This window comes from Procambarus clarkii, unplaced genomic scaffold (assembly GCF_040958095.1).
Source record: "Procambarus clarkii isolate CNS0578487 unplaced genomic scaffold, FALCON_Pclarkii_2.0 HiC_scaffold_117, whole genome shotgun sequence".
Lineage (NCBI taxonomy): Eukaryota > Metazoa > Arthropoda > Malacostraca > Decapoda > Cambaridae > Procambarus > Procambarus clarkii.
This window is the reverse complement of record NW_027189150.1, coordinates 2,446,792-2,462,990: the sequence shown is the minus strand read 5'-3', so window position 1 is coordinate 2,462,990 and position 16,199 is coordinate 2,446,792. Positions and strand designations below refer to the sequence as shown.

The following is a 16,199-nucleotide window of genomic DNA, read 5'->3' as shown; positions in this document are numbered from 1 at the left end:
TCCCTAATTCCGCCTTGGGCACCCGCCTGGACCATCGGGTCCAAGGTATTGGTGTTGCTCTGCGCCCCGCCCCTGTCTCCACCGAGCACCGTTGTGTTTGCGGCCATGCACGGGCAGACCAATACGGCAGCCATGGTCTCATCTGTCGTAAGACACAGGGAAAGATTGCCAGACACGAAGCAGTCAATGACATCATCAAGAGAAGTTTGGCTACAGCTGGGTGTCCAGCACAAAGAGAACCCCAGTTGAGCAGACCTGACAACAGCCAAAAACGCCCAGATGGAGTCACCCTGCAGCCATGGAGGGAAGGTAAACAGGTCGTATGGGATTACACGTGTGCATCTACATTGGCTGATACCTATTTACGTTACAGCTCAGCGGAGGTAGGTGGCTCAGCCACCTTCAGGGAGACCCAGAAAATCAGCAAGTACAGAGACCTAGAACGTTGTTACAGGTTCGTGCCAATAGGCTCTGAGACTCTGGGCGCCTGGGGTAAATGTGCACTCAAGTTTTTAAAGGAGGTTGGTGAGGAACTCATTGCGAAAACTAGAGACCCACGAGTTTCCTGTTCCAGCGCCTCAGTGTCGCAGTTCAGGGGGAAAATGCGTGCTGTATCCTGGGTACGCACCCAACCTCGAAGGAGCTGGACGAGGTCTTCGAACGCTGATTGTTTAATTGTTATATATTTGTGTGTGTGTGTGTGTGTTCTCTGTAAACTGTAGCATTGCAATAAAGTAAAACAAAATATACAAAAAAATAATAGGGGTGGTAGGAGAAGAAAAGAATAAAGTATTCAGTGAGAATCCACAAAATCTTCTCTGGATGCTCTTTGTTTTCTTCTTCGAGGATGTGGGTCCCTGCAATTGCACCAGAGGTGGTACCCTTAATATATATATATATATATATATATATATATATTTAAATTTAATTTGAATACACTACTGGTGTGATCGCCAGCAGGAGCTACTGTTTAAGTTTCACCCTTACGACTTACCACATAAAAACCCGGGCTATAACCTCATAGACTCAATACTTCCCTGAACCAGACAGAAGGTAGGCACATTAGTCGTGATCTACATTTCCTCTTTCCTATTTTCAGTGCAGTGACAGCAATAGACACATTTTTGTGCAGATCCACTGGAACATTCAAATGCTTATAATATTGTTATAGTTAAAAGAAAGAAGACAAAATGCTGATAACATAATTCTTTACACAACATATGAATATACATAATAGTTCATTTTTACGTTTTTTACGTTTGACTGCTGAGTAGAGGCTCCTGACAGCTGGGTGGACAGCACTTCGGATTCTTAGTCCTGAGGTTCCGGGCTCGATCCCCGGTGGAGGCGGAGAGAAATGGGCAAAATGTTTCTTTCACCCTGATGCCCCTGTTACCTAGCAGTAAATAGGTAGCTGGGAGTTAGACAGCTGCAACGGGCTGCTTCCTGGGTGTGTGTAACAAAAAGGAGGCCTGGTCGAGGACCGGGAAGCGGGGACCGTAAGCCCCGAAATCATCTGAAGATAGCCCGAAGATTTTACACACGAATCACAACTGACGACGTCCGAACTACGAACTACGGCATGATCTCCCGCACTACATCACTGAATGCCCAGTTATTAGACCTTTCAGACCAGTTGGCATGAGGTACCTGGAGCTTTGCAATTACTTTATTCACTCTCGTATTCTTGAAGATATCCTCACAGTATACCCAAAATTTGCCAGTGCAGGCTATTAAACACATGGCTCTGTATGACTAACCATCCTGCGAGATGGGGACTTGTATTACCACTGCTACCTTATTCAATCTTGTGTTGTTGATATCCTCAAAATGCATCCGGAGTCTGCCAGTGCAGACCGCTTATCACATGTCTCTGTATGACTAACCATCCTGTGTGATGGGGATTTTATAGCATCACCTAGTTAGCTTTTTTGACACACTGTACTCCACTTCATATAGTCTAGGGTAGCTGCACTAATGCAGATGTACCTCATAACTTAATAAAAAAAAAAAAAAAAAAAAAAAGACGTCCGAACACTTCCAGCACAAGTGCTGACGACTTTTGTTTGAATCATAATGCTGTAAATGCTTCATCCACGTACCCCAAATACAAATAATTGCCAATAAAATCTAAGGACCTAACCTAACGTAACTAATGCCTAAATATGCACAGTATGCAAATATTAAGCAATATTAATTTATATTTGAGAAGATCCCAATTTTGAATGAACAGCATGTTAAAATTTATGAATGCGTCTTTGTGGTCGACCGCTGGATGGAATGGACCTGGTCTGAAGATGGGTTGCTTTCATCCATTTTTCACACTGCTTAATTTTGTTTTCATTTTCAGTTTAAAATTTATATAAGTAACACTCTTCTTTTATTATGTAATGAGGTTTATGAGTGTTACGAACCTTACCTCCTGTGGAGGTTGGTTTCGTTTGTAAAGTGTTGGTGGACACAGTGGCGAGTGTATATTAGTATAAATCCCCAGCTGAGATCAGAGAGGCCGCGAGTCATCATTATTACTCCGCCCAGTAAAGTAGTGCCTTCTCAGCTGGAGATCATCAGAAATAATTAGAACTTGAATAGCTTAACTATGTAAGGGAAAAATGGACTCTATTAAAAAGTATGCATGGGGAATATAGTAAATAAAATCATTAATGTGTTTGATAGCATACATAAAGAATAGAGTATGAAGGGGCGATGATGCAAGAGAGATGGACGCCATCTTGACTGAAGGGGGAGATGTATCGCTGCCGACCGTTCCTGCTATTTGAGGGGTTTTCTCCGGCCGTTCAGTCAGATAAGCCTATCCTTGTCTATATCCAGGGTTGCAAGATTGGGTAGAGTAATATTACAGAAGTTGGAGAGGTTTTATAAGAGTCCAGGTTTCCTAGAGGCTAAAATATGTGTCGTTAGATGATAGCGGTTTGTGGCTGGGTGCATGACACCAGGTATGGGACAGTGAGCCGTGGGGCGGTCAGAGCCACTTGAGTTTATAAAACGAAGTGATCTTATGTTGTGAGGAAAACGCCTTGTTAAATGCATTCCTGTGTGACTTGTAGGTATAAATTTGTGACTTGTGTACTAGGCTGTTTCCCTTACTCCTTATATTCCCTAGACAACATTGTAAGGACCACCATCACCAAATTCTCACTAGCTCTCTATGACAACAAAAACGTATCACTACTGATAGCATCAGTAAGACACAGGCCGTGATAATGAGCTTACTGTAAAACTTTAAACACAAAATACCAATTATGTACTTCCCTTAAAGCTGCATATTTCTTTGTTTCGATTTTAAACACAAAATGAAAATGCATAATAAGTTTAAAATTGTTTGGCATTTAGCAGCGTGCCATTTTTATGTGCTCGCTTTCCCCTAACTTTACAATCTGGCGTCTCCCGTGGGTGAAGTCCCCTACGTCGGGCCTGCAGTAGGACAATAATGTGAGGTAGACCAAGTTAACTGTTGGGGCTGCAGTAGGACAACAATGTGAGGTAGACCAAGTTAACTGTTGGGGCAACAGTGGGACAATAATGTGAGGTAGACCAAGTTAACTGTTGGAGCTACAGTAGGACAACAATGTGAGGTAGACCAAGTTAACTGTTGGGGCTACAGTGGGACAATAATGTGAGGTAGACCAAGTTAACTGTCGGGGCTACAGTGGGACAACAATGTGAGGTAGACCAAGTTAACTGTTGGGGCTGCAGTAGGACAACAATGTGAGTTAGACCAAGTTAACTGTCGGGGCTACAGTGGGACAATAATGTGAGGTAGACCAAGTTAACTGTTGGGGCTGCAGTAGGACAACAATGTGAGGTAGACCAAGTTAACTGTTGGGGCTACAGTGGGACAATAATGTGAGGTAGACCAAGTTAACTGTTGGGGCTACAGTAGGACAATAATGTGAGGTAGACCAAGTTAACTGTTGGGGCTACAGTGGGACAATAATGTGAGGTAGACCAAGTTAACTGTCGGGGCTACAGTGGGACAACAATGTGAGGTAGACCAAGTTAACTGTTGGGGCTACAGTAGGACAAAAATGTGAGGTAGACCAAGTTAACTGTCGGGGCTACAGTGGGACAATAATGTGAGGTAGACCAAGTTAACTGTTGGGGCTACAGTAGGACAACAATGTGAGGTAGACCAAGTTAACTGTTGGGGCTACAGTGGGACAACAATGTGAGGTAGACCAAGTTAACCGTCGGGGCTACAGTGGGACAACAATGTGAGGTAGAACAAGTTAACCGTCGCGCCTGCAGTAGGACAACAATGTGAGGTAGACCAAGTTAACTGTTGGGGCTACAGTAGGACAACAATGTGAGGTAGACCAAGTTAACTGTTGGGGCTACAGTAGGACAATAATGTGAGGAAGACCAAGTTAACTGTCGGGGCTACAGTAGGACAACAATGTGAGGTAGACCAAGTTAACTGTTGGGGCTACAGTAGGACAATAATGTGAGGCAGACCAAGTTAACCGTTGGGGCTACAGTAGGACAACAATGTGAGGTAGCCCAAGTTAACTGTCGGGGCTACAGTGGGACAACAATGTGAGGTAGACCAAGTTAACTGTCGGGGCTACAGTGGGACAACAATGTGAGGTAGACCAAGTTAACCGTCGCGCCTGCAGTAGGACAACAATGTGAGGTAGACCAAGTTAACTGTTGGGGCTACAGTAGGACAACAATGTGAGGTAGACCAAGTTAACTGTTGGGGCTACAGTAGGACAACAATGTGAGGTAGACCAAGTTAACTGTTGGGGCTACAGTGGGACAACAATGTGAGGTAGACCAAGTTAACCGTCGGGGCTACAGCGGGACAACAATGTGAGGTAGACCAAGTTAACCGTCGCGCCTGCAGTAGGACAACAATGTGAGGTAGACCAAGTTAACTGTTGGGGCTACAGTAGGACAACAATGTGAGGTAGACCAAGTTAACTGTTGGGGCTACAGTAGGACAATAATGTGAGGTAGACGAAGTTAACTGTCGGGGCTACAGTAGGACAACAATGTGAGGTAGACCAAGTTAACTGTTGGGGCTACAGTAGGACAATAATGTGAGGTAGACCAAGTTAACTGTTGGGGCTACAGTAAGACAATAATGTGAGGTAGACCAAGTTAACTGTCGGGGCTACAGTGGGACAACAATGTGAGGTAGACCAAGTTAACCGTCGGGGCTACAGTGGGACAACAATGTGAGGTAGACCAAGTTAACTGTTGGGGCTACAGTAGGACAATAATGTGAGGTAGACCAAGTTAACTGTTGGGGCTACAGTGGGACAATAATGTGAGGTAGACCAAGTTAACTGTCGGGGCTACAGTGGGACAACAATGTGAGGTAGACCAAGTTAACTGTTGGGGCTACAGTAGGACAATAATGTGAGGTAGACCAAGTTAACTGTCGGGGCTACAGTGGGACAATAATGTGAGGTAGACCAAGTTAACTGTTGGGGCTACAGTAGGACAACAATGTGAGGTAGACCAAGTTAACTGTTGGGGCTACAGTGGGACAACAATGTGAGGTAGACCAAGTTAACCGTCGGGGCTACAGTGGGACAACAATGTGAGGTAGAACAAGTTAACCGTCGCGCCTGCAGTAGGACAACAATGTGAGGTAGACCAAGTTAACTGTTGGGGCTACAGTAGGACAACAATGTGAGGTAGACCAAGTTAACTGTTGGGGCTACAGTAGGACAATAATGTGAGGAAGACCAAGTTAACTGTCGGGGCTACAGTAGGACAACAATGTGAGGTAGACCAAGTTAACTGTTGGGGCTACAGTAGGACAATAATGTGAGTCAGACCAAGTTAACCGTTGGGGCTACAGTAGGACAACAATGTGAGGTAGCCCAAGTTAACTGTCGGGGCTACAGTGGGACAACAATGTGAGGTAGACCAAGTTAACTGACGGGGCTACAGTGGGACAACAATGTGAGGTAGACCAAGTTAACTGTTGGGGCTACAGTAGGACAACAATGTGAGGTAGACCAAGTTAACTGTTGGGGCTACAGTAGGACAACAATGTGAGGTAGACCAAGTTAACTGTTGGGGCTACAGTGGGACAACAATGTGAGGTAGACCAAGTTAACCGTCGGGGCTACAGCGGGACAACAATGTGAGGTAGACCAAGTTAACCGTCGCGCCTGCAGTAGGACAACAATGTGAGGTAGACCAAGTTAACTGTTGGGGCTACAGTAGGACAACAATGTGAGGTAGACCAAGTTAACTGTTGGGGCTACAGTAGGACAATAATGTGAGGTAGACGAAGTTAACTGTCGGGGCTACAGTAGGACAACAATGTGAGGTAGACCAAGTTAACTGTTGGGGCTACAGTAGGACAATAATGTGAGGTAGACCAAGTTAACTGTTGGGGCTACAGTAGGACAATAATGTGAGGTAGACCAAGTTAACTGTCGGGGCTACAGTGGGACAACAATGTGAGGTAGACCAAGTTAACCGTCGGGGCTACAGTGGGACAACAATGTGAGGTAGACCAAGTTAACTGTTGGGGCTACAGTAGGACAATAATGTGAGGTAGACCAAGTTAACTGTCGGGGCTACAGTGGGACAACAATGTGAGGTAGACCAAGTTAACCGTCGGGGCTACAGTGGGACAACAATGTGAGGTAGACCAAGTTAACTGTTTTGGCTACAGTAGGACAATAATGTGAGGTAGACCAAGTTAACTGTCGGGGCTACAGTGGGACAACAATGTGAGGTAGACCAAGTTAACCGTCGGGGCTACAGTGGGACAACAATGTGAGGTAGACCAAGTTAACCGTTGGGGCTACAGTAGGACAACAATGTGAGGTAGACCAAGTTAACTGTCGGGGCTACAGTGGGACAACAATGTGAGGTAGACCAAGTTAACTGTCGGGGCTACAGTGGGACAACAATGTGAGGTAGACCAAGTTAACCGTCGGGCCTGCAGTAGGACAATAATGTGAGGTAGACCAAGTTAACTGTCGGGGCTACAGTGGGACAACAATGTGAGGTAGACCAAGTTAACCGTCGGGGCTACAGTGGGACAACAATGTGAGGTAGACCAAGTTAACTGTCGGGGCTACAGTGGGACAACAATGTGAGGTAGACCAAGTTAACTGTCGGTGCTACAGTAGGACAACAATGTGAGGTAGACCAAGTTAACTGTCGGGGCTACAGTGGGACAACAATGTGAGGTAGACCAAGTTAACTGTCGGGGCTACAGTGGGACAACAATGTGAGGTAGACCAAGTTAACTGTCGGGGCTACAGTAGGACAACAATGTGAGGTAGACCAAGTTAACTGTCGGGGCTACAGTGGGACAACAATGTGAGGTAGACCAAGTTAACCGTTGGGGCTACAGTAGGACAACAGTGTGAGGTAGACCAAGTTAACTGTCGGGGCTACAGTGGGACAACAATGTGAGGTAGACCAAGTTAACCGTTGGGGCTACAGTAGGACAACAATGTGAGGTAGACCAAGTTAACTGTCGGGGCTACAGTGGGACAACAATGTGAGGTAGACCAAGTTAACCGTTGGGGCTACAGTAGGACAACAATGTGAGGTAGACCAAGTTAACTGTCGGGGCTACAGTGGGACAACAATGTGAGGTAGACCAAGTTAACTGTCGGGGCTACAGTGGGACAACAATGTGAGGTAGACCAAGTTAACCGTCGGGCCTGCAGTAGGACAATAATGTGAGGTAGACCAAGTTAACTGTCGGGGCTACAGTGGGACAACAATGTGAGGTAGACCAAGTTAACCGTCGGGGCTACAGTGGGACAACAATGTGAGGTAGACCAAGTTAACTGTCGGGGCTACAGTGGGACAACAATGTGAGGTAGACCAAGTTAACTGTCGGTGCTACAGTAGGACAACAATGTGAGGTAGACCAAGTTAACTGTCGGGGCTACAGTGGGACAACAATGTGAGGTAGACCAAGTTAACTGTCGGGGCTACAGTGGGACAACAATGTGAGGTAGACCAAGTTAACTGTCGGGGCTACAGTAGGACAACAATGTGAGGTAGACCAAGTTAACTGTCGGGGCTACAGTGGGACAACAATGTGAGGTAGACCAAGTTAACCGTTGGGGCTACAGTAGGACAACAGTGTGAGGTAGACCAAGTTAACTGTCGGGGCTACAGTGGGACAACAATGTGAGGTAGACCAAGTTAACTGTCGGGGCTACAGTGGGACAACAATGTGAGGTAGACCAAGTTAACCGTCGGGCCTGCAGTAGGACAATAATGTGAGGTAGACCAAGTTAACTGTCGGGGCTACAGTGGGACAACAATGTGAGGTAGACCAAGTTAACCGTCGGGGCTACAGTGGGACAACAATGTGAGGTAGACCAAGTTAACCGTCGGGGCTACAGTGGGACAACAATGTGAGGTAGACCAAGTTAACCGTCGGGGCTACAGTGGGACAACAATGTGAGGTAGACCAAGTTAACTGTCGGGGCTACAGTGGGACAACAATGTGAGGTAGACCAAGTTAACTGTCGGGGCTACAGTGGGACAACAATGTGAGGTAGACCAAGTTAACTGTCGGGGCTACAGTGGGACAACAATGTGAGGTAGACCAAGTTAACTGTCGGGGCTACAGTGGGACAACAATGTGAGGTAGACCAAGTTAACTGTCGGGGCTACAGTAGGACAACAATGTGAGGTAGACCAAGTTAACTGTCGGGGCTACAGTGGGACAACAATGTGAGGTAGACCAAGTTAACCGTCCGGGCTGCAGTAGGACAACAATGTGAGGTAGACCAAGTTAACCGTCGGGGCTACAGTAGTACAACAATGTGAGGTAGACCAAGTTAACTGTCGGGGCTACAGTGGGACAACAATGTGAGGTAGACCAAGTTAACCGTCGGGGCTACAGTGGGACAACAATGTGAGGTAGACCAAGTTAACTGTTGGGGCTACAGTGGGACAACACTGTGAGGTAGACCAAGTTAACTGTCGGGGCTACAGTGGGACAACAATGTGAGGTAGACAAAGTTAACCGTCGGGGCTGCAGTAGGACAACAATGTGAGGTAGACGAAGTTAACTGTCGGGGCTACAGTGGGACAACAATGTGAGGTAGACCAAGTTAACTGTCGGGGCTACAGTGGGACAACAATGTGAGGTAGACCAAGTTAACTGTCGGGGCTACAGTGGGACAACAATGTGAGGTAGACCAAGTTAACTGTCCGGACTGCAGCAGGACAACAATGTGAGGTAGACGAAGTTAACCAGTAAAGTTGTTGAGGTGTTCCTGATGACTCACCTAGTGTAAGAAAGCAGACAACGGAGAGGCAGGAGTACCGCAGACATTGGTGAAGGACGTTATGATAGGTCAGCACGTCTCCAGAGACCACATGAACGCTCGTGCTAGGGATGTTTGATTCATACATCAGGACCAAGCGGCAGTCTGTGGGTAGTAGAGGAGGCTGAGAGGGACATGAACTGGATGGTAAGAAAACAGGAAAAGTTGACAGGAAGATACAGGCAATAGCGAAAGGTGGCTGAGGAAGAGGAGTGGCTGAGGAAGAGGAGTATAAAGAAAAGAAATTGAAGAACAGTCCATATAACTGAATTAATCCAGGACCCGCTGACATGTGAGGTTAACATTTCAAAGAAAAGTTTTAATACCAATGATTATTTGTACAGTAATTATGCTAATTATAGTTAGTCAAGGTACAGTAAAAAGTTGGTGAGGTGTGATTGTAACTATGAGAGGTAGTGGTGGTATAACAAAATGTGGCATGTTCAAATAATGGTAATTGGTATGATCAGATATAGTTTTAATTATGGTTTGTGGCATAGTCAGATGTGGTGACAATTATATGTGGTATGATGGGCTTTGTTGGTGACTTAGGGTGTTCATAGTGGTGTGATAAGGTAGAGTCCGCATATTGGTGGTGGCGGATTAGTTGAGAGGCCATAATTGCTAAATATCATATATTGGCTAGAACTACAGGTATAACTGCATTTATGTACTTTGGCTGTGCGCACTATGTTCTTGTGCATGACATGTGATCATACCTTGCATTGATTTCCGGGATCAACGTCTCCGCGGCCCGGTTTAACCAAGCCTCCTCGTACATACAACTCTTTTCTGTGTAATATGGTAGTCGCACGTGATTCTTAAACCTATAGAAATCAAAAACTTATAAACAACCTGAGGGTTGTTTGACCAGGGGTCCCAGAGAACATGTCACACAAAAGGTGGCAAATGATCTGCAATTAAAGCCTGTAACTACCTTACCTTGAGGTGCTTCCGGGGCTTAGCGTCCCCGCGGCCCGGTCGTCGACCAGGCCTCCTGGTTGCCGGACTGATCAACCAGGCTGTTGGACGCGGCTGCTCGTAGCCTGACGTATGAGTCACAGCCTGGTTGATCAGGAATCCTTTGGAGGTGCTTATCCAGTTCTCTCTTGAACACTGTGAGGGGTCGGCCAGTTATGCCCCTTATGTGTAGTGGAAGCGTGTTGAACAGTCTCGGACCTCTGATGTTGATAGAGTTCTGTCTCAGAGTACCAGTTGCACATCTGTTTTTCAACGGGGGTATTCTGCTCATCCTGCCATGTCTTCTGGTCTCATGTGATGTTATTTCTGTGTGCAGGTTTGGGACCAGCCCCTCTAATATTTTCCACGTGTAAATTATTATGTATCTCTCCCGCCTGCGCTCAAGGGAGTACAGTTTTAGGCTCTTTAGTCGGTCCCAGTAATTTAGATGTTTTACTGAGTGGACTCTAGCAGTAAAGGATCTCTGAACGCTCTCCAGGTCAGCAATTTCTCCAGCTTTGAAAGGGGCTGTCATTGTGCAGCAGTACTCCACTCTAGAGAGCACAAGCGTTTTGAAAAGTATCATCATCGGTATAGCATCTCTAGTGTGAAAAGTTCTTGTTATCCAACCTGTCATTTTTCTTGCAGTTGTGACGGCTACTTTATTGTGTTCTTTACAGGTAAGGTCTTCCGACATGAGTACACCCAGATCCTTTACATTGCCTTTTCGTTCTATGTTATGATTTGCCTGAGTTTTGTACGTGGATACCGTTTTTATATTTTCATTTTTTCCATAGCGCATGAGCTGGAACTTATCTTCGTTAAACACCATATTATTTTCTGTAGCCCATACAAAGGCCTGATCTACATCTGACTGGAGGTTCGCCGTGTCCTCTATGTTGCCTACTCTCATGAAGATCCTAGTGTCATCTGCAAAGGATGATACAGTGCTATAGGTTGTGTTCTTGTCTATGTCCGATATGAGGATGAGAAAAAGTACTGGAGCAAGCACTGTACCCTGGGGGACTGAGCTCTTCACGGTTGATGGGCTGGATTTTATTTTGTTGACTATTACACATTGGGTTCTGTTCAGGAAATTGTAGATCCATCTGCCTATTTTTCCGGTAATTCTTTTTGAACGCATTTTATGTGCAATAACACCATGGTCACATTTATCAAAAGCTTTTGCGAAATCTGTGTAAATTACATCAGCGTTTTGTTTGTCTTCCATAGCATCTAATGCCATATCATAGTGGTCCAGCAACTGCGACAGGCAAGAGCGCCCTGTTCTGAAACCATGTTGTCCGGGGTTATGGAGATGCTGTGATTCCATGTATTTTGTGATCTTACTTCTTAGCACTCTCTCAAAAAATTTTATGATGTGCGATGTTAGTGCTATCGGTCTGTAATTTTTTGCCTCTGCCTTATTTCCTCCTTTATGAAGTGGTGCTATCTCTGCTGTTTTTAGTATATCAGGAATAACGCCAGTATCTAGGCTTTGTCTCCATAGAATGTGGAGGGCCCGCGATGGTGGTTTTTTACAGTTCTTTATGAATATGGAGTTCCAAGAATCCGGGCCTGGTGCAGAGTGCATAGGCGTACTGTTTATGGCTTCTTCAAAATCCAGTGGGGATAGGGTCGTACTGCGTCCTCAGTAGCTCCCTCATTTCTTTGTTGTCATCGGTGAAAGTTCCATCTCCCTTTCGCAGGGGCCCGATACTAGATGTGGTTTTTTATCTTGATTTTGCATAGGAGAAAAAATATTTCGGATTTCTTTCTATTTCACTGATGGCCTTTTGCTCTCTTTGCCTCTCCTGGGTTTTGTATGATTCTTGTAGCTTCCGTTCAATTGTTTATATTTCTCTACCTAACCTTCTTCGCCGTTCTTGAGATAGGGTGCGACTCTCAAGTTGTTCCGCGATTCGTTTTCTTCGCCTATATAGGGAACGACGTTCCCGTTCCAATCTGCATCTCTTCCTCTTTTTTCTTAGAGGTATGCTGTTTGAACATATTTCTAGTGCTACTTAGCTTATTTTTTCCAGGCACTGGTTCAGGTTTGCATTTTCTAGCTGTTCTTCCCAGTTTATTTCTGTGAAGTTCTGGTTTATTTGCTCCCAGTTTATCTGTTTATTATTGAAGTTGAATTTGCTGAAATCTCCTCCACCGGGAATCTGGACTGGTTTTGAAGGTCTACTCCCCATGGTTGTCAAAACTTCAATTAAGTTGTGATCTGAGTAACAGGTATTTGTAATCATTATGTTCCTGATCAATTCATCATTATTAGTGAAAATGAGGTCCAGCGTGTTCTCCTTCCTAGTTGGTTCTACTATTTGCTGGTTTAAGGCAAACCTGTCGCACATCCGTAGTAGGTCATTTGCATGTGCCTGTTCATTTAGGCTACTTCCTGGTATTCTTTCTGATATTACTGTATTAGCCAGGTGCTTCCATTTCAGGTGCTGTAGGTTGAAGTCCCCAAGCAGGATGATGTTCGGAGCTGGATTTGTGAGGTTTTCCAAGCAGTGTTCTATTTTTATTAGTTGGTCTTTAAACTGCTGAGGGTTTGCCTCCGGTGACTTATATACAAGGACAATAACTACATTTAAAATCTCTATTTTGATTATCAGCAGGTGACATTATCAGCTGGTGACAACTCAGGTGACATTAAATATATCGGGGTTCCTGGCTGATACAGAACCTCAAGTCTACCAGGTGGTGCAACCATTAGTACGTTTAGGCAGCTACGTCCGTCAAGTACAAGCCATCGTGGTGGACACAATTCCAACGGACCTACATAGGTCCGACCATTTCGCAAGGTCGGGGAGCCACTGCCAAGTTCATGAGAAAAAGGGGAATACAATTGACAGACCAAATTAAGTCTGAGCACCTAACCGACATCGGAAACCTTGTAGTTTTAGACTACTACAACAAATTCATCATTAATCAAATTAAATATCAGGGAAAAATCTGTCAAATTCTGCAGGAGGCAAGTTACTCACAGGCTCAGTATTAAGCATGAGGAGCCTATGCCTGGCGACAAACAACGCAAATAGATATTTAAACTGTCAGCTGAATATAAAACTCCAGTAAAATATACTAAGGTAAATACAGCTGACTATGTCAACAGAGGATGATTTAAAATCATAATTTAAAGTTGAAGGTGACCTCGTGAAGCCTCAGTGGTAAATTTGTGACCAGTAGACTAAATAGCTACAAATCACTGCGACCAATGTCATGGATCACATTGCAGTCTCAGAGTCATACTTGACTTTAAAGATTGAGTACATGCAATCCTATGAATCAATTAAACTAAAATAAATTATCAATTTTATCAGCAAAGAAAGCAAATACGCACAATGGAGCATTGGTGACTATATAAATCCGGCAACTGGTTTTAATACAATTATTATTAGCTGAAATGTATTCTATAGGCCTCAGTGGCGAATCAGTGACCAGTAGCCTAAACAAGCTACAAGTCACTGCGACTAATGTCACTGATCCCACTGCAGTCCCAGAAACATACTTGACTGTAGTAATTGATCACATTCAGTCCTCTTGGATTAATGAAATTTAATTGGGCTAAAATCTTAGCATCACATGAATTAGCAGGAAAATGAAATCGCTTAGAAACTTCCGACACCTGCATCTAGTACGGGACATTCGTTATGTACAAACTGATGCACATGTTCAACTAACCACTAAATTCAAATTAATCTTATAATTTAAGGAGAAGTATTAGTGTTCGTCACTTCTAAATAATGGACTCCTACACGTGTTCCCCCCCCCCAAAAAAAAAAATTATGTTGGAAAAAACCTAGGGTCCTGTGTCTGTGTTGCAGATATAAATTCTCATAAAATAAATACAAATAGTAATGGAAAAATGAAGATATGAAACGAGAATTGATTGTTGGGATGAAAACAGTTAAATCTTAAACTTATATAGATGTTCTCGTGAGAAATCAAAATAAATTTTGCAACAAATGTTAAAAAAAAAAAGATATAAACTTTCAGTAGCTTATTTATTCAGCTACTCATTCAGGTATTCTATTCAGGTATCCATTCAGAGACAATCAGTCGTCATGAGCTTTAAAGCTGACGCATTTTCAGTTGAGATGTCGGAAAAAAGACACCATTTACTAACTTTCAATACAATAAGCAGATAATATTGTTGCTGATTTTGTACTAACCAATTCACCCAAAGTATTTTATTTAATTATTCAAAGAAATTTTGAATAGTAGAGTTTTCCCTGGATGAAAACGAGGATATAATTGCAAGTCACCAAAATTAAATTCACCAGCTAATAATATTGTGAATTCTTCTTTAACATCAGTCTCTGGACCGCAAACATCATACAAACCATTTCTCTAGAACGAAGTAAATTATTATTACTAAAACAAATTGAATATAAACCCTCTTTTCACTTCTTGATAAGAACGTAACTGGAGAAAACGCCAATGCGGGAGAGAGAGAAGAGACGCCGTGATAGGCTCAACAAAAGTTTCATCTAAGAGCATGCTAGAAAGTTCTGAGAATATTTCCCTCTAGACACAGTGTTATGCAACGACAAATCTCCCATCATCAGCACATCTTCGCTAACCAATAAGGGACGTGGTCTTTCTGTACCTGATAACCTGTTTAATCTAGTTATTCCTGGCCAGTAATATAGATTAGGGTAGACCGGTGAGGACATAAGGCGAGCCACCCAAAAGGGGAAAAATAAATTATTAAATAGACTAATTATTTTCCTTGATATAGATGTCATATATTGATAACGATTATTACTGTGTATCCTTTTGATAGATGAAATTGAAGCGGAAGAAGAAATTAGCATCAGCTCTGTGGTACAACACGTGACATGTGATGACGCTACCCTGACCCATGAAGAGTATCAGTTTGCTTGATCTTTCGTGTTCATATCTGGTTGACCAGGCCACATTCTACTATAGAGATAAGCTGGATTTGTTTAAATTTAATACTAACCAGTGTAGTCTAACACCTAGTCTGTAGACGTGATCGTGCTACAGAGTGGTGGTACTCACTAGTCTTTCCTAACGTATTCTGGCTGAAGATCCATGAGTTGTTGGAGCAGGTGTAGAGGTTTATCTCAGGGTGATACTTGGCGTGAACGGGATGATCGTAGGGAAGCATAACACTACCAGGGGAACAGAGGCTAGGATCCTGTGTCTGTGTGGCAGATATAAAAGCTCATACAATACAAACAAATGTTAATGGAAGATGTAGATATGAAAAGCGAATTGATTGTTGGGATGAAAACAGGTAAATCTTAAACTTATATAATAGTTTTCATGAGAAATCAAAACAATTTTTGCAACAAATTTTTATAAAAGAAAAATATAAAATTTCAGTAGCTGTTTTATTCAGCTGAATGGTATCCATTCAGAGACAATCAGTCGTCATGAACTTTGAAGCTGACCCCCTTTTCAGTTGAGATGTCGGAAAACACCGACACCATTTACTAACGTTCAATACAATATGCAAATAATATTGTTGCTGATTTTGTACTAATATATTAACTCAAAAAATTTTATTCAATTATTTAAAGAAATTTTGAATTTTGGAGTTTTCCCCAGATGAAAACGAGAATATAATTGCCACGTGACCAAAATTTTATTCACCCGCTAATAATATTATGAATTCCCCTTAAAACATCAGTCTCTGGACTGCAAACATCATAAAAACCATTTCCCTGGAAATGGTTTAATTATTAGTTACTAATTATTAGTTACTAGTAATTATTAGTACTAAAATAAATGAAATATAAATCTTCTTTCCACTACTTGATAAAAATGCATCTGGAGAAAACGCTGATGCGGGAGGTAGAGAAGGATAGATGCCAATATAGGATCAACAAGTCTCATGTAGAAGCAAACTTGAAAGCTCTGCAAATACTTCCCTCTAGACGCAGTATTGTGGGACGACAAATC

At 43.4% G+C, this 16,199-nt stretch overlaps 1 long non-coding RNA gene across 1 annotated transcript in view; it reads right to left on the bottom strand.

Annotated features, from left to right (window-relative positions):
* LOC138360790 (uncharacterized) overlaps positions 1-15,437 on the bottom strand; it is a 35,612-nt gene extending 20,175 nt beyond the window's left edge. The window contains exons 1-2 of the long non-coding RNA XR_011226656.1: positions 15,294-15,437; positions 9,258-9,401 (exon numbers count right to left, since the gene is read on the bottom strand). This is a non-coding gene — a long non-coding RNA (uncharacterized lncRNA). The remainder of the gene's footprint in view (positions 1-9,257; positions 9,402-15,293) is intronic.
* Positions 15,438-16,199: the final 762 nt, after the last annotated feature.